The sequence below is a fragment of the Panicum virgatum genome, chromosome 3K (genome assembly GCF_016808335.1).
Source record: "Panicum virgatum strain AP13 chromosome 3K, P.virgatum_v5, whole genome shotgun sequence".
In the NCBI taxonomy this organism is placed as follows: domain Eukaryota; kingdom Viridiplantae; phylum Streptophyta; class Magnoliopsida; order Poales; family Poaceae; genus Panicum; species Panicum virgatum.
Genome location: NC_053138.1, coordinates 50,131,196 through 50,149,559, shown reverse-complemented (window position 1 = coordinate 50,149,559; position 18,364 = coordinate 50,131,196). Strand labels below are relative to the sequence as shown.

General features: G+C 42.2%; 1 long non-coding RNA gene across 4 annotated transcripts; it reads left to right on the top strand.

Moving 5' to 3' along the window:
• The first annotated feature begins 453 nt into the window (after window positions 1-453).
• Window positions 454-4,844, top strand: LOC120699472. Of its 4 annotated transcripts, XR_005685443.1 has the most exons (5): window positions 454-709; window positions 850-1,018; window positions 2,307-2,368; window positions 4,435-4,556; window positions 4,653-4,844. It is a non-coding gene; the product is annotated as an uncharacterized LOC120699472 (long non-coding RNA). The 4 variants fall into 4 exon arrangements; XR_005685444.1 differs by lacking the exon at window positions 2,307-2,368; XR_005685441.1 differs by having other exon boundaries at window positions 4,435-4,750.
• The last annotated feature ends 13,520 nt before the right edge of the window (window positions 4,845-18,364 follow it).

The following is an 18,364-nucleotide window of genomic DNA, read 5'->3' as shown; positions in this document are numbered from 1 at the left end:
ATAAATGGCCAAAAAATTATAAAGATTGGTAAAATAAAAGTACAGATTTGCTCCTCATCAATCGACTGAGCCGTCAATCGACGATGTGAGCCGTTGGGTTATGCGCGGACACACGTGATCACTTCTGGTGTAATGGGTCCAAAATCGGGTCCGCCTTTCATTTTTTTTCGCCCCCGCTTGTTTTCTTACCGGGTCAGTCTTGCTATCGGGCACCAGGGTTTAACTTTTCGGCGGAATTTCGCCGAAATTTCGGTTTTTTTTTTCCGTTTCCGCTAGTTACTGGGATCCGAAATTTCGGTATTTTTCGATATATTTCGTTTCAAAATTCAAAATTCAACAAATTTCGTCCAAAATCCACCGAAATTCACCAAAATTTACCGAAATTTCGGAACGTTTCCGCTAAACACCGGGATTTCATCGGAAAACGAAATGGTTAACCCTGTCGGGACTCCTCACATTTTGGCTCACTCCTCCAATTCAGGCTGCAAGCGGCAGGCGGCGGGGTCCTCTGCTCCCCAACCAGCACGAACACCGTGCTGTGCCGCCCACCAGCTCCGGGCACCTCTGTCGTCCTCTGAAATCTCCTCGGCCGCGCCCAGCCTTCTGCTCCTCCTCGCACTGCGCCCAGCCCAGCCTTCTGCCGCCGTCCTCCTGTGCTGCCCCATAGAGAGGAGGGGAAATGGAGGTAGGCGAAGGGGCCGATGATTAGGTTCGATTTTTGATCTGTTCATTCAATTTTGATATTTTTTGTTCGGTTTTGTGTGACGTGCTCGATTATCTTTGATCAAGTATGCCAGGGGGTTCGATTTATGGATCCCTAAGCAATCTGTGTGTTATGTTTTTGTACAGCTTGTATTGGATTAGGGTTGCATACAGTAGAGGATGTAAGCAATGATACCGTTCCTGAATGTGTCCATGAACGTGCCTGAGACCTGAGCGGCGTGGTGCTGTGGACACATCCACCATCCTCGCCGGAGCCTCCAAGACTATCGCCAGCGTCATTGGCAAGCTAGTGACTGTACGCTCCATCCCTCCCCATCTCTCTTGTTGCTTGTTTGTCTGGCCGTTTCATGCTTTTCTAAGCGGTTCGATTTTGGGGGATTTGTGTGTTGTGCTAGAATGGAGATTCTTCGATCTGTTGGCCAATTTATATTGGGACTAGTGATTGCTGGCACAGTTGATTTTCAAGGATTATTGTTATAATAAACTGGGTCTGTGTTATGTGCTTTGTAAGTATAGCTGGTTGATAGGGATGGATGGAGAGATTAATGATTTTTTAAAAAAAATCTAGAGCCTTTGTTACTGAGCTTGCATAGTTTTCGGTGCTTTTCAAGGTGTCTCCAGTCTAATACCAATGGAGGATTCAAGTGTTAGCTTTAGGAGTTGTGCTTACATTTTGACTGTGCATGTTTGCTTAGCTTGCAGCTGGGAGGAGCATGTGGTGGTGAGATATTACAGCCAATTGCGTGTTAAAAATCTGGTGAATCAAATGGCATTCAATTCGATCTCGATTACAGCTATTTTTTTGTTTATGTTCTATTGGTCAGGTTTTTCATTTTTGGATATTACAGCCACATTGCTGTTCATTTCACTTGTCTGTTGCAGTATCTAGAGTGTGGATGTGGTGTGTGACCTCTGCTTAAAACTGACTTCGAAGTGATAGATATTAGTGGAGTACAAGGGCCTGCTAGGCTTGGTATATTGTCCCAAATTTGTATCTAGTATACTTTTGACCACTTGTATGTATCTGCTTTCTTTTGTCTTATTCGTAAAACTTCTAAGATGATTTGTTGTTCCATTTTTGTGTACACTTGTGTGCCATTCCAGTTAATGCAGTTGAATTTGTTTTTCCTTTTATTTCGGGTTTTTCATGCCGCTCCATTTTTCATTTGGTCTCATAGTGTGAATGGCATACTGGAAAGTAGTTGTATGTGTTTTCTTTTATTTTGGTTTCTTTAAGCCGCTTCATTCTTCATTTAGTGTCATAGTGTAAATGACAGTTGTGTTTGTTTTGTTTTATTTTATTTCGGTTTCTTTAAGCCACTTCATTTAGTGTCATAGTGTAAATGGCATATTGGGCAATAGTTGTGTTGTGTTTTCTGAACCCAATGGCATAATTATTTTTTGTTCATCCCAAGTGGTAAAATATTCTTTCTAGTTTATATGATTCTAAAGATAATGCATGTGCCCCTTCATCACTGTGTGTCCTTCGTGTGGCCCCTTTGCCTTGTGTTTCTACTTTCACAATTCTTTTAGTTAGAAGGGTTAGTTTATTCCCTCAAGTTCTAATTATATATGCGCCCCAGGGGAGCAAAAAAATCACTCTACCTCCAGTGCAAGGGATTAGGGTCCATCTTTTGCAAGCAAGGTATTTTTTCAAGTTTCTTTCCCAATTATAGTTTAAATATGTTATAGTTACATAGAACAATTTTGTTGTATCTTATGTTCTTGCTGGATGTAAATTTTTAGTTTGAGGTTTTATTAAATATTTAGTAGCATCTGTTCATATATGCATCTTTGTGGACTTTATTTTTGGTGTATCGACTCATGCCTTTTCTGCTAAGATGTGTTGTTCCTTTCTTGGACATTTATCATTTTTTTTGTGTGTGACACTACATTCTGGTAGTTGGAGTTGGACTTCCTTTTTATTTTAATTACAGTGGTCGAATACTGTACTTACCCAGTTACACCCCAAATTTTGGTATATCTTGTGTGTATGGTCACTGTCATTTAAAAAATATGCGTGCAATTTACATCAATCATTTCTTTTATTCATTATGCAGCTACCAGTCTTGCTACTATGCATTTCTATTGCCACTTCTATGTGGTTTTTCTTTTATATGAAATAACTTATAGGATTTCATGTCTTTTCATATGCCACATTGTGTCAACTCTGAATATTTTTAAAAACTCTGGACATGATGTAAATGTTTGTTTTACACAATAAATGTTTGTTTTTTCAGATGTGCTTTTTTCCTGTTGTCAGCCAAAAAGTAGAACTGTAATGTGTGTTTTCCGGATGTGTTTTTTCTTGTTATCAGCAAAATTGTACCTATAAATGTGTATTTTCTTGTTCAGATCTGTGGCTTTTTTCTTGTTATATCGGCCTAGCAATTGTACCTGTAAATGTCTAGGGTAAATGTAACTTTATTATCAGCCAAAAATTGTACAAGTATTTTTTTGTTTATTTGTTGAGATTTTCTTCGTGATAACCGATTGAGATTTTGTTTATCCCTCAGTTGACACCCTAACCTGCTGTGCTTTTGTAACTAAAATCCTAATGAGGCAGGCTTGCAATCTAAAAGTTTGAGTTGACATGGTCTACTTTTCTTCAAAAAAATGAATAACCTTATATGTATTCATTACTGTTAGCTTTCTGTTTAACACCAATTTGCTAATTGTTAATTACTATTATTATGGATTTTTTTCTTTTCGGATTTGCTCCTTGTATGTTACCTTAGGATCTATTTTTAAACTTGGCTAACATTGCTCCAAGATAGCATCCTCATTGGCAGCTGCATTTCGTTGCCCCATGAGCTTGGACTTCCCTTGTGTAGTTGCACCTTGACCTCCATCTTCATCTGCATGTTGTTTTCTTTCCTCCATGCCAGTGCACTATTACACTGAGAATATTTTTTTTTTTGCATTCAAGCCTAACTATATTATTAATTTTCTTTACCCTTAAGGCAAGCTGAATTGCCCTTACAAGTTGCAGTTCTGAATTTATAGCAAAATAATTCATTTAAATTTTTTTTGTGCATTAGCTGAACATACCCAAAGCATTAGCTACTCTGTTCTTTGGAAACGAACACTACAAATTATTATGCACAAACAATTCTATGAGAAACATTTGATCCAGGAGGGTGGTCGAACAGAAGCTAATGCAGCGTGAGCTCATTTCAATGGCTTAGGAGGTTTTCTTAGTACTGGGTGTAATGTGCTTCATTAAGAACATTCAGAGGATTTTCTTTTGATAAGTGGGGTACTTATCAGATAAAGTTCATCCAATTTATTTATTATCTTGTTATATATATTCACCATAGATTCAAAGGATGGTGATCAAGATAGTCTATGCTTAATTAAGTTAGCAATTTTATTTTCTTAAAAACTTGGCTTCCTTAAGATGTTAGCTTGAGTCATAGTAGTAGCATATGAGTTTTATGGTAGTCCCTTCTTCCTGTCTCTTTCTGAAGACAACTAATGGAAATGGGGGAATGACCTCATGTGGAGAGAAAAGTATATGATCCGGAGACAAAATCATAAGAAATTTGTATTAGAGCTACTCATAGCATGACATTGTAATTTTTTTCTCCGTCATTGTAATTTTTTGGTGAATGCTTGACCAAATTGATTAAATCTTTTTTTTTGTTATTTGCTATAATTCCTTGTGTTATTGATACCATTTTTGTTTCTTATGGTTTCATGCATTCACAGGTTCATCAATTATGCTCAGAATCTTTATGGACTGCCATTACAGATTAGAGTTGCTCTAGATATAATCATGTTTGAACATCCTCAACATTGATCTCCTTTGTTATTGTTGTGGTCTATCATAGGTAACTTTCTTCTGCTTGGTGTAAAGATCGATCTAACAGTCTAGGAGTCTGATTCAACATCGTATACATGTACTTAATATCTCAATTTCCTTTCAGGAAAGCAGAGCCTTTTTCCTGCATTTGTACTTTTCCTTTGTGATATAACATGACACAAACTTAGGGAAATTACCTGCTTGATTTTGTTGAAAATTTCACCCATTCATGTAAATTGTAGTTCTTGTTTTTTTTTTGAGTTTCACATTTATTTGTAAAGTAATTTATTTCAAATATAACTATGTAGTTCATGTATTTCCTAGAAACATTCAAAACAAAAGAAATACCGGTTGTGAGTGCTGATGGTTCAAAAATTAAAAAAATCTGGACTCTTTCACAGACACAATATGTTCGAGCTCCAGAATGGTCAAAATAACAAAAATCCTTCAATAAGTCTAAACTGGCTTGTGTAACAGCGGAACAAACTTGTTAGCCATTCGAGGCAACAGCCAGGTCAAAAGAACTACGAAGCCCAACAAAAGGGTCCAACAGACATAATGACGGGCTGTTAACTTGATGTGAGCGGAAGTAGATAAAAAAAATCGCAGCACACAACACATCAAAAGCTGACAACGGCTCTGAGCTCTTGATCTAGAATCTGATGGTTGAAATGAGTGACTGATGGATAAGATAAAAATCAGTCGATTGACGTCGAGACACTCCAATAAAAGTAATGTTAATAGGTTCACGAACCATGAAACCAACTTCATAACTTGTAACCTTTCTTAAAATAAATTATTTTTAGGGATATTGTTGGTTACGAACGAAAACATTTGTCTTCTAGGATGAAGTAGCATAATTAAGAATAATCAAATTATAATAAGTTTATTTTATTCTGCTTTTTTCAGAACAGTATCATTATTTATTTTATTTTCTATGTTCCTTTTTCCTTGTTTCATTTCATTTCCCCAGTTATATTTCATTTATTTATTTTCTCATTTTCTTTTCCTACTTTTTATTTCCCTTTTATGTTCTTTTGTTATCCTCTCTCCTTTAAGTTACTTTTCAATAATACTAACTTTTCTTTTCCTCTTTTTTTCTTTTCTTATTTTGTGTTTTTTCTTTCTGTATTTCCCTTTCTTTTCTTTTAGTTTCACCTTTGTTTTCTTTGTTTGCCACGTGTATATATTTTTATTCTCATATAAGAATGACTTGTAAGTGATTTGAACAAGTTTGTTCTTGTTTTGATATTAAACTTTTTTATTCACTTTTGAAAATGTTCAGCATCGTGGACACATTAGGTTGTAAGTTAACCAATTGGACGATGTCCTCAAACCAATTTATTACAGAATGTCTAATTTTATCACATCCTTTGTGGTAGTTCAATGGTTCATGGTGTTGTTTGTTGCAATATTTTGTAGACCTTTGGTTCGAACACTTCATTCATTGCTTCATTTTGTTCGATTTAATTATTTTTCCAAGTTATCGGCCCAATAGGCTGCCCGACATAGGATGATGAGGACTCAAAATCAGCCCAAATGCTAGGGGTCACGCGTGTGACTGGCAGTCAAACCATCACAGAAGGCCCAATAACTATTTTAAATCTTTTTATTGCTGGAACAACTGAAAATTGTTTCAAAACAAATTTGATTGGATTACACATGTGGGCTGGTTTGTTTGATCAATTTAGGCCCAAAACTGAAATCTGGAGTGGGAGAACCCAACCGCGCCCCAAAATCAGTCATGGGATGCGAAAAAACAAGTGCCAAACCATGTTGCGCTAAAATGCATGTGCAACGGCGAAACTACTTTGTCCCGTGTTTGGTGGGCTGTAGTATAGTTCTTATATTTAAACTACTGAAATCCACATGCTTCCTTAGGGTTATCTGAAGTTTCCTAGAAGAAGACTGTTTCCATAGAGTTTCTTCAAAAAAATATAGGGAACTATAGATTTCCCTAGGAATCTAACCAAACATTCCTAGGGAAATCACGTTGAAACATGAGCTTAATACTCAAACGGTTCAGTCTCATCCCTCTCTCTCATCCCCTCACTCCTCTCTCTTGTCCTCATCCTCATCCTCGTCCCCTCACTACCTTTCTTTCCCACGCCCCGTCCCCTTCCTCTCCCCGCAGCGGCGCAGTAGGGCAGCAGGTACGGAGCAGCAGCGCCGGAGCTGCGGCGGCACACGGCGGGGCTGAGCAGCGGCGTCGCGGCCAGGGCAGCAGCGGTGGCGCACGGAAGGGCGGAGCGGCGGCATCGCGTCCAGGCAGCAGCAGAGGAGCTACGATGGCGCACGGAGGGCCGGAGCAGTGGCATCGCGGACAAGTAGCAGCAACGGCGCGCGGCGGGGTGGAGCGTGGAGCGGCAGCGCCGTGGCCGGGCAGCAGCGGCGCGCGATGGGACGGAGTTGCATTAGTGCACGGCGGGCTGAGCGGCAGAGTCGCAGCCGGGCAGAGCAACGGCAAGCGTGGAGTGGCGGCGTCGTGGCTAGGCAGCAGCGGCGCTCGGAGTCGGGGCCCATATTTTTAATTTTTTTCTAGACAAGCTTCCTTAGGGCTTAATGTTTCCTAGGGAAATGTTTTCCCTACGGTTTTTTTTGTAAAACCATAGGGCGGTTCGTTCTCATTTCCCATCGAATTTTTCCTTAGAAATCTTTCTTGATCAATTTTCCTAGGAACATGCTTTCTGTGGAGTTTTTCGACCATTTCGCTAGGGTTTGGTCCTAGGAAAACATGTCGATTCCAGTAGTGTTAAACTTATTTATGTAGCTATTCTGGGCGGATTCATCATGCAACAAGCTTTGAATTTTGCCACCTCAAACGGTATATATGATCGTTCCCCATGCTGTATATATGAGGAAACAAATACGAGCGGCCGGAGAGAGATCTGTTAAGATCAGTTAGTGTTCTAGGATCGACTAGACACGGATCAAGAGGGGTATCTTCCATCTTTCCTTTTCACAAGTGCAAAAGAGTTCCTAGATCTAGAACACAGAGAGTATATTAGAGTACAGAGAGAGGGAGAGAGAGACCATCACCACCGGAGGAGCTTGAGGCAGCCATCACAGGTTCGCAGATGAAGATCTGCTCTAGGGCAGCGGCGAGAGATGCAGCAGCTGCACGGTCGTGGTGGCGTTGTCGTGGACGGCGCCGACGACGACGAACCAGGGTTGATGGTGGCGGCGGTGAGACTTCCCACTGCTCCAGCGCCTCTCTCTAGATCGGCTAGGGTTAGGGAATGTGAGTGAGGGTGCTGGCGGCGCGACGAACCTCGTGTCGTGTGCCCCGGCCCCTCACCCCCTTTTTATTTTGGCGCTGTGCAGCGGGGGCTCACCAACCATTAAGGGTTGGGCGCCCCCGATCAGGGCGCGGATTAAGGCCCTAATAGACCGTTGGGTCTATTAGGAAGGAGATCAATCCAACATTCTCCCCTTTGATCTCACTTTGTACTTTAACTTTATACTTTAACATGAAACTTTTTCCTTTAGTTGTTCCATCACAGATTGATAAATAGAGCATGCTTTATCGTCACGGTCCAAGACCGATAGACTCAACAGCTACCATATACATCACTGTTTTGAAACAAATTCTTTATCTTTTGGGCCCTTTTTATTCTCCAGAAATCACAGGCTTTCCCTTAAACCCATGCCGGCTATGTGTTCCATGAACACATTGGGTGGTAAGCCTTTAGTTAGCGGATCCGCAAGCATTTTCTTTGTACTTATATACTCGAGTGTAATAGAGTGATTCTGGATTTTCTCCTTCACAACATAAAACTTTATGTCAATGTGTTTGGCAGCACCACTTGACTTATTGTTGTGAGCATAAAACACTGCTGGTTCATTGTCGCAGTACATTCTGAGTGGTCTTTGAATGCTGTCTACCACTCTTAAACCGGGTATAAATTTCTTTAACCATTCAACCTGCCCCGAGGCCTCATAACATGCCACAAATTCAGCGTACATGGTCGATGACGCAGTGACGCTTTGTTTGGAGCTTTTCCACGATATAGCTCCCCCTGCGAGTGTGAACACATAACCGGACGTGGACTTTCGGTCATCGATGTCCCCCGCAAAACCCGCATCTGAGTACCCTTCTATCTCTAGGGAATCGGATTTTCTGTATGTTAGCATGAGGCCTTTTGTGCCTTGCACATAACGTAATGCTTTCTTTACCATAATCCAGTGTGCCTGTCCTGGATTACTTTGATATCTGCCAAGTATCCCGGTAACAAAAGCTAAGTCAGGGCGTGTACAAACTTGAGCATACTGTATGCTTCCTACAGCTGAAGCATATGGAACCGCTTTCATTTGATCGATCTCATACTGGTTCCTGGGACATTGAAATTTCCCAAATCTATCGCCCTTGACTATTGGAGCAGGTGAAGGCTTGCACATATGCATACTGTATTTCTTTAGAATTTTTTCTAAGTATGCCTTTTGTGACAGTCCTAATACCCCCTTTGTTCTATCTCGGTGAATTTCAATTCCCAATACAAATGAAGCTTCACCAAGATCTTTCATATCAAAGTTTGAGGACAAGAATTTCTTTGTCTCCAGTAGCAGACCAACATCACTACTAGCAAGTAGAATGTCATCCACATATAGGATCAGGAAAATAAATTTTCCACTTCTGAATTTTGCATAAATGCAATTGTCCTCCTCATTTTCTTTAAACCCAAATTTTCTTATGGTTTCATCAAACTTTAAATACCACTACCTAGAGGCTTGCTTTAATCCATAAATGGATTTCTTTAAGCGACACCCCATATGTTCTTTTCCTTTCATGACAAAACCTTTTGGTTGTGCCATGTAAACATTTTCATACAAATCCCCGTTAAGGAATGCCGTCTTTACATCCATCTGATGTAACTCTAAGTCATAATGTGCCACCAATGCCATTATAATCCTGAAGGAATCTTTACACGAAACTGGAGAAAAAGTTTCGTTATAGTCTATCCCTTCTCTTTGCGTAAAGCCTTTTGCCACGAGTCGTGCTTTGAACCTTTCTACATTCCCTTTGGAGTCATGTTTTATCTTGTAAACCCATTTACAGCCTACTGTTTTGGCTCCTTTAGGAATTTCCTCTAAGTCCCAAACACCATTGGAACTCATTGATTTTATCTCATCCTTCATAGCTTCCAGCCATTTAGATGAGTGAATACTTCTCATGGCTTCTTCATACGAAGTGGGATCACCCTCCATATGAACCTCTTCTGTATTATAAACTTCATAGTCGCTAGAAATAGCCGACCTTCTTTCTCTTTGTGACCTTCTAAGAGCTACTGCTTGTGGCACATTTTGTGCCTCAACTTCTGGCACATTTTCCATAGGGGGCTGTAGCACCACTTCCTCATGTCCAACCGCGGGTTCAGGCTGTTCCTGGATGACAGGTTCCAAACCTTCGTTCACAGTTGGTATGGGTGGAGTTACGACAGGTGTTGACACCGTAATAACTGGAATAGTTGGCGCAGCAACAACCGAAGAAGGTACTGACGTCACTATTTCAGGAACTTTTGGTGCAGCATCAACAGGTAGTGAGAAAAATGGCTCTTGAATCATAGGAGTAGGCACATACACCCGCTTCTCCTCAAGGTCAATTTCTCTAGGTACCATGCTCCCCCTGATCATTTCACTTTCTAGAAAGACAGCATGTCTCGTTTCTACAAACTTTGTATGTCTGTCTGGACAGTAGAAACGAAAACCTTTCGACTTTTCAGGATAGCCTATAAAATGGCAGCTTACAATTTTGGAATCCAGTTTTCCAATATTTGGATTAAACACTTTAGCCTCAGCTGGGCTCCCCCAGACCCGTAGGTGAGTCAGTGAGGGTTCTCTTCCTGTCCATAGCTCATACGGCGTTTTGGGCACCGATTTGCTTGGCACTCTGTTGAGAATATGGATGGCGGTTTTCAACGCCTCCATCCACATACTCAATGGCAATGAGGAATAACTCATCATACTGCGCACCATATCCATTAGTGTACGGTTGCGCCTTTCAGCTACTCCATTTTGCTGAGGCTCCCCCGGTGTAGAGTATTGGGCAACTATTCCATTTTCCTGTAAAAACCTCGCAAAAGGTCCAGGAACTTGTCCATAAGGGGTATGTCGACCGTAGTACTCCCCTCCACGGTCTGATCTTACTATTTTAATTCTTTTGTCAAGCTGATTCTCAACCTCAGCTTTGAATATTTTAAATTTATCCAATGCTTCAGATCTTTCTTTGATTGGATAAATGTAACCATAGCGGGAGTAATCGTCTGTGAATGTTATGAACGAATCATATTCATCCACACTTTTCACAGGAAACGGTCCACATATATCAGTGTGAATTATTTCTAACGTTCCTGCACTTCGTTTGGCACCCTTTTTAATTTGCTTTACAAATTTTCCTTTAATGCATTCAACGCATTGTTCAAAATCAGAGAACTCTAGCTGTGGAAGAATTTCACTTTTCACTAATCTTTCAATTCTCCCCCTCGAAATATGGCCTAAACGACAGTGCCATAATTTCGATGAAGTATCTTGAGTTCTCTTTCTTTTCTTTGTTTCTTTCTCTGACAAGGATTCATTCACATTCACATTACATACAGAATGCACTTTATCACGCATAGATAATAAATAAAGATCATTGTAAAGGACAGCATCACCAATACAATTATTATCAAACCATAGTTCACATTTGCCATTCGCAAAATGACAACCAAAACCATCTGTGTCTAAGCGTGATACACTGATCAAGTTTCTTTGAAGCGAAGGAACAAATAAAACATCTTTTAATACAAGCATGAAACCATTAACTAGCTCGAGGGAGACATCGCCAATAGCTTCCACATCTGCTTGTACTCCGTTCGCGACTTTAATTTGTCTTTCGCTTCTTAGCGTAGTCCTTATCGAACGGAATCCCTGTAAAGAATTTGCAACATGCACAGTTGCACCAGAATCAATCCACCAAGTAGATTTAGAAAACTTTAAATACAGGGATTCATTAACAAATGAAATTACATTCTCACCATTCTTTGCCATTATCATTTTTAAATAAGCGGGACAATCTGCTTTGCGATGCCCCTTGTCAAAACAGTGGAAGCACTCATCTTGTGCTGGAGTGCGCTGTTGCTGACGCTGTTGCTGATACTTCTGTGGCATAGGGGCTTTGTCTTTAGCTTTAGAGGAAGAAGCAGCTTGGAAATGCATTTTCTTGTTATTATGCACAAAATTGACAGACCCACCATTCTGTTTCTTGAGTCTATCTTCCTCTTGTGCACACATTGCAATTGCCTTTTCCATGTTCCACTTCTCTGGCTGTGAGTTATAGTTTACAACGAACGTTGCAAACTCTTTTGGCAGAGAGGCGAACACCAGGTGCACCATAAACTCTTCTTTAAGATCCAAGTCCATTGGTTTGAGCTTGGAGTTCAAAGCACACATCCCCATGATATGATCTCTTATCGTACCGGCATTGCCATAGTACCTTTTTGTGACCAACTGCTCTATGATCTGTGTGGCATAAGTCTTTGAAGAACTAGTAAACTGATTCTTTATCTTTGCAAGGTATTCTGCAGCTGAATCACACTCTCCAATTGAACCCAAAATATTAGGATCAATTGTGTTCTTTATAACTGCCACACATTTCTTGTTGGCGTTATTCCACTTTGTCTTTTCGAGATCATAAGCCATCTTTAAGGGAGCATAGTCCCTTTGCTTTTTCTGCCACTCAGCATCAGTGTCAGATTCTCCTCTCACTGGAGCCGGTGGCTCAGTGGGCTTTGGAGTGGTGATAATCTCATCCACTTCTCCACAGACGAAAGCAAGATCAACTTTCTTGATCCATTCACCATAGTTGTCTCCTTTTAGTGTTGGGATGTGACTGATGAATCCCATCAAATTCATCCCCGCTGAAAATTTCAAAAAATAGTGAGAACATAATAACAATAATTGCATGTAAAATTTCAACGTTGGTCAAAATAGAACATACAACTGTTTATGCAATTAAATCTATATCACCGTTAGGCAGAAATAGAAATAAATGCACAAAAACTATGAAATTACAGTATTGTAATTAACAACGTTGGTCAGAAAATTAACAATACTATAATCCTCAAAAATAATCTTTTAATCATGCTCTTAAACTTTAATTGTCTCGTTGGTTCGAATTAAAGTAAAGAACAACTGTAATGACTTTTGCAGCGGAAACATGTAGAAAATTTCTATTTTCAGAAGCAATACTGTGAACTTTTAGCTCTAAACAATATACACGTTGGTGCAAAATTGAATAGAGATCAAACTATAAACAAATTCATTAAAAAAACTATTGAAATTGCTTCTGGAAAAATAGAAAAAACAATAAAACGAAAAACACTGTTCAGCAGCCCAGGAGCAAAACCGGCCCGCGGCCTGCTCGGCCACCCTTCCTTGGGCCCGAGGCCCGACAGCCAACGGCCGGGCCGCCAAAACGGCCCGCCGCGGCGTCTCCTCCCCCCGCCCGCATGGGCCGCCAGCCAGCCCAGGAAGCGAGGAGCGATCTCGACCGTCGATCTTGATCGGACGGTCGCCCGCGCGATTCGCCGGATCAAAACCGACGACGACGCGGCGTCCCTCAAACCCTAGTTCATTCTTTCCCTCCCCTTTCTCTCTCCTCGAAACGGAGGCGACGGCCGCTGGCCATGGTGGCCCAGCGGAGTGGGCAGGGCGGCGCCACCGTGGCTTGCTCGCCGGCGCGCGCGCTCGCCGGTGGGTGAGCGCGCCGCCGTCGAGTTCGCCATGGATGGCGCCAGGCTCTCGAGCCCCGCATGCGCAAAACCCCAGCGTCCCGGAGCGGCAAGCCGGCGGCTTCTCTGTGCCGAGATGTCCGGCGAGCGGCGGCGCAAACGCGTCCTGCGCACCGGTGGCGGCAGTGGCACGCGGACCAGGTAGGCCCCGCGCCCTTTCACCTCTAGGGTTAGGGTTAGGGTTGCATTTTTGAGTTCGATTTGCAATCGATTCTCTCTGTTCTTTTCGATTTGCATCGAGTTCTTTATTTTCCTTCGATTTCTTTCGATTCACAGACGAATCCGTCTTTGCCCCTACTGGATCTATGCACTAGCATGACGTCTGATACCATTGTTAAGATCAGTTAGTGTTCTAGGATCGACTAGACACGGATCAAGAGGGGTATCTTCCATCTTTCCTTTTCACAAGTGCAAAAGAGTTCCTAGATCTAGAACACAGAGAGTATATTAGAGTACAGAGAGAGGGAGAGAGAGACCATCACCACCGGAGGAGCTTGAGGCAGCCATCACAGGTTCGCTGATGAAGATCTGCTCTAGGGCAGCGGCGAGCGATGCAGCAGCTGCACGGTCGTGGTGGCGTTGTCGTGGACGGCGCCGACGACGACGAACCAGGGTTGATGGTGGCGGCGGTGAGACTTCCCACTGCTCCAGCGCCTCTCTCTAGATCGGCTAGGGTTAGGGAATGTGAGTGAGGGTGCTGGCGGCGCGACGAACCTCGTGTCGTGTGCCCCGGCCCCTCACCCCCTTTTTATTTTGGCGCTGTGCAGCGGGGGCCCACCAACCATTAAGGGTTGGGCGCCCCCGATCAGGGCGCGGATTAAGGCCCTAATAGACCGTTGGGTCTATTAGGAAGGAGATCAATCCAACAAGATCCCAATAAAGATTCGGCAGGCCTATTGCGGTAACAACTTTTTCAACCCACCTCCAAAAGAAGTTCTCAAGGTCAACATCGATGGCGCTTTTTTGATGGAGCAAAACTCTAGTAGATGGGATGGACTTCATTAAAAAGATAAGGATGGTAGGTGCTGCCGTAATGGCTGGAGCAGGGAGATTAGAATCAGTTTGTGATGCTCTTTTTGTTTTTTGCATAGGCTCTAATGACAAAGGATTGAGTTGGAAATTAAACGACTCTTCTAATCTAGTCTCCCAATGAAGTCAAGTGCTTAATTTCTTTGTGGTCAGCTCTAGGCGGCTGGTATACTGCTTAATTAGGTGGGCAAGACAAACTTATCCAACTAGAGTTTGTAACTTATCCAGTGGAGATTATTGTGTAGACATGGAAGCTGATGAGCAGCTCCATAGACCAGAGAGCTGACCACAAAGAAAGACAGCTACCTCGTAGTCTAGCTAATTGTGGACATGATTGCTTGTGACCAGTCCTCCTTCCGACATGCGGTAGAAACGAACACAGGTAGCCCGCGAGACACTCATGGCCTCACAACCTACGGTCGGACACACCCCCCTATATAAACATACTTGGTTCATTCCCGACACACCACACAGCCAAAAAAAGTGTCCCTCCATCAACCGCGCGCGCCCATCCATCGTCGTAGCTAGGAAATAAACAACGACCATGGCCCGGAGCACGACGGTGGCCGTCGCGGCGGCGCTGCTCGTCGCCGCCGCCTTGACGCCGTCGCCGGCGTCGGCGCAGTACAGCTCGTCCCAGTTCGACTGCGACCAGTCGTGCATCAACGAGTGCGTGGCGCGCAAGGAGGAGCCCGACTGCCCGCGCTCGTGCAAGGAGGTCTGCGTGGAGATGGAGCAGATCATGGCGCGCTCCGCCGCCGACAAGGACTGCCCGCTCCAGTGCTACGAGTCCTGCATGATTCAGAGCCAGCAGGAGGGCAAGGCGGGGTGCACCAGCAACTGCAAGAAGTTCTGCAACATCAGCAGCGACGAGGAGTTCGCCGCCAGGCTCAACCCCAACAGTAAGGCCATGAAGTGATTGATCGATTGAGGAGCCACCGCTGATGCCAATGGAGCCCATCGTCGCAGCAGTTTTTTTTTATTATTATTAGTTGGGTCTATGCATGTCCTCCCTCGATCGATTGACCCATCGATCTGGATTCGCGTGTCAATAAAAACTTTCATTATGTCACATTTTTGGAACTGCTAAACTCATTGGAACTAAAAAAAATCAACACATTGTATGATCTGTATCGTGTAATGGAAATGACAATGTTAGAATATAATACACAGCTGGACATAACTTATATATTGATACATTGTTATGCATTCTGTCAAGCCATGACTTATCATATGTCCAGCCATGACTTTTTTATATTCTGTCAAAATATATTTCATAATGGTTCCAATCATGCTCATTTGATATCATCAGTATTACTTTTTTATGCAAACTTGGTCAAACTTAAAATAGTTTGACTTAGGAAAAACTTGAAATCCCTTATATTTTGATACAGATTCAAATATTTTGATTTGTGTTAGTATGATATCAAATTTGTATTCATATCCATTTCTAAATATAGATAAAAATATGGAAAATGATTTTTTGGATCTTGCATGTTTCCATCCATAAATGTTGGATTCCAACATTTTTTGAAAGTACAACTGAGTATGACAGCCCCTCTTTTCCCAGTGGCATATTCTATTATATATGTCGTTTAAAATACTACCCCTTTCCACAGTGTAAGAGGTTAATTTTATCTTGAGTAAAATGCGCCAATGGTCCTTAAACTTATTATTGGCTCACAATGTCATCCAGTTCCTCAAACTTTCAAAAAACATATTTAGGTCCTTAAACTTACTAATCTTATAACTTGAGATCCAAATGACAGTTCTTTAAGGTAAATTGAAAATTATATAATTTGTTCTAATAAAAAATTATATACAAAACATCTACACAAATAATAACAAATTAAATAGTATAAATATGTTCAAATACAAAAGATCTGTATAAAAAGTTTGCAGGAAAATGAAACTAATATGGAAAACTTGTAAACAATCAGAAAATAAAAAAGGGTAAATTTTGGAGGAAACATTGGAAAATATGCAGATATAGATTTTTGAAACAAAATTTTGGAGAAAAATTTAGAAAATATAAGAGTTGAGCGTAAAAATTTAGAAATCAAATGTGGACCACATGTAAGCTCCACAACACTAGAAGTATTTCCGCTTTATCACTTAAAAATGGTGATTTGAACTTCACGTGACATGGTTTGGAAGTTTGAGGACCCGAATGCACAATTTGCAACCGGCCAATTTCGAGGACCTGCAATGTATTTAACTCTTTTATCTCTAAGTCAAACTTCATTAACTTTTACCACATTTATTAGAATATATATATATTAACATCTACAATACTAAATGAGTACAGTATAAAAAATATTTCATGTTAGCTTTAATAAACTAATTTTTTTCTATAAACTTGGTCAAAGTTAAAAGAAGCATGACTTAGGACAAATAAAACCTCTTTTTTTTTGAAAAGGATGGTGCATAAGATATCAGCAATACCTGTCCTCTTTTCACTTTCTCTTGTTCTACTGTGCACATTCAACCAGTACACGTCCAGAGTATTGTTTCCTGTGTGTTTCGTATTGCATCCCCACATCACATATTGCATAATCAGGACATCAACGTCTCCCTACAAACGTGCTTCATGTAATTTTAAAACAGTAATTTATTAGTACATTTCTGCTGCCATTACGCATGTTGCAATATTTCTGCAAGTTTGTTGCAATTGGATTGATGAGGATAAGAATAACGGGTACCCCTAACATGGTCCTCAGAGTGTCTGATCACCTGGGTGACGGCCCAGGAGGGGGCGCGGGATAGTTGGGCTCAGGACAAGGCCCAACAATCCAAGGCGGCCTGACATGAAGGAAACGGTCCACGTCTCTCCTAAAGGCTCCACCTCACCCGACGCCGGACCTCCGCGAAGGAGTTCCGCCTTGCCCGACCCCCGACCTCCGTGGAAGGGGGTCCGTCTCGCCCGACCCTCACAAGAAGAACACCGCCCTCCCCTAGAGGGACCCACTCAACCCACGACGATAGGCCTGTGTCGCTATCGACGCCAACTGCCATGAATCATCTTCTTAATGTGTCCAAACACACAGTGGCGAAGCCAAGATGGATTTGACCCTGGTGCACTCTCCATTGCAAAGAAGGAATTTGGTAGACTTTATATGGTAAAATTCAATTAACTACTAGAGAGAAGAAAATTTACCATGGTGCACGTGCACCAGGGAAAGCCCATGTGGCTTCGCCCCTGCAAGCACACCCCGTACGTGCTCATGGTCCTCGTCCAACTCTGCTTTGCAGGTATGGCGTTTCTAACTGAGGCTCTACACAGCCACCTTGTCATTGCCTTCACATTGGAGCATCTGGCATCTGTGGCGGAGCTAGGATTGAGGGCTAGGAGGGCTCTCCTTCCTTCTTTCTCCTCAAAATTTGTAGGGAGGGGGGGGGGGGGCTTCCATGGGAGGCAGGATGGTATGGGGGGGCTTGAGCCCCCCTGCACCCCCCCCCCCCCGGGATCTGCCCATGATAGTAGCTCGGCCACTACTTTTAGCAAAGAAACGGAGCTATTAGCGAACAATAGCTGGCTATTGTTCTACCGGGCGCTCCAATGACATGCAAGTAGCATGGTGTTGATGAATTTAAGAAGGGACATTGCTTTAACCTTACCAACTGATCTCATAACAGCAGTAATTCCACAAGTAGCAGCTGGAATAAGATTCAACACATAGAAAATGTTGTTTTGTACTTTTGTTTATGCACACTGCGAAGCGTATTCCAAGCACACAGTAAAAGACGGCTAAAAATTTGAATTTCCAAGTTTGAATTTGTAATCTTTGTTGAAGTGGGTTGTTGGCCTAGCTCTCGGTGGTTTGCCATGAACTCACACAAACACACGCAACAAGCAAGCAAGAACACAGAGAGAGTTTTGGTGCTCCAGAAAGCCGCAACGTTTTCTGACTCTATCTCCTCAACTTAAACAAAGTACAAGCTTACAAACTTCACCCTTTTCCTAGCCAGGAACACTCCCGCGTTGCGAGCGCGTGCGCTGACTGCGTCACAAGCTCGAGCGTGTGCACAGTGACAGGCT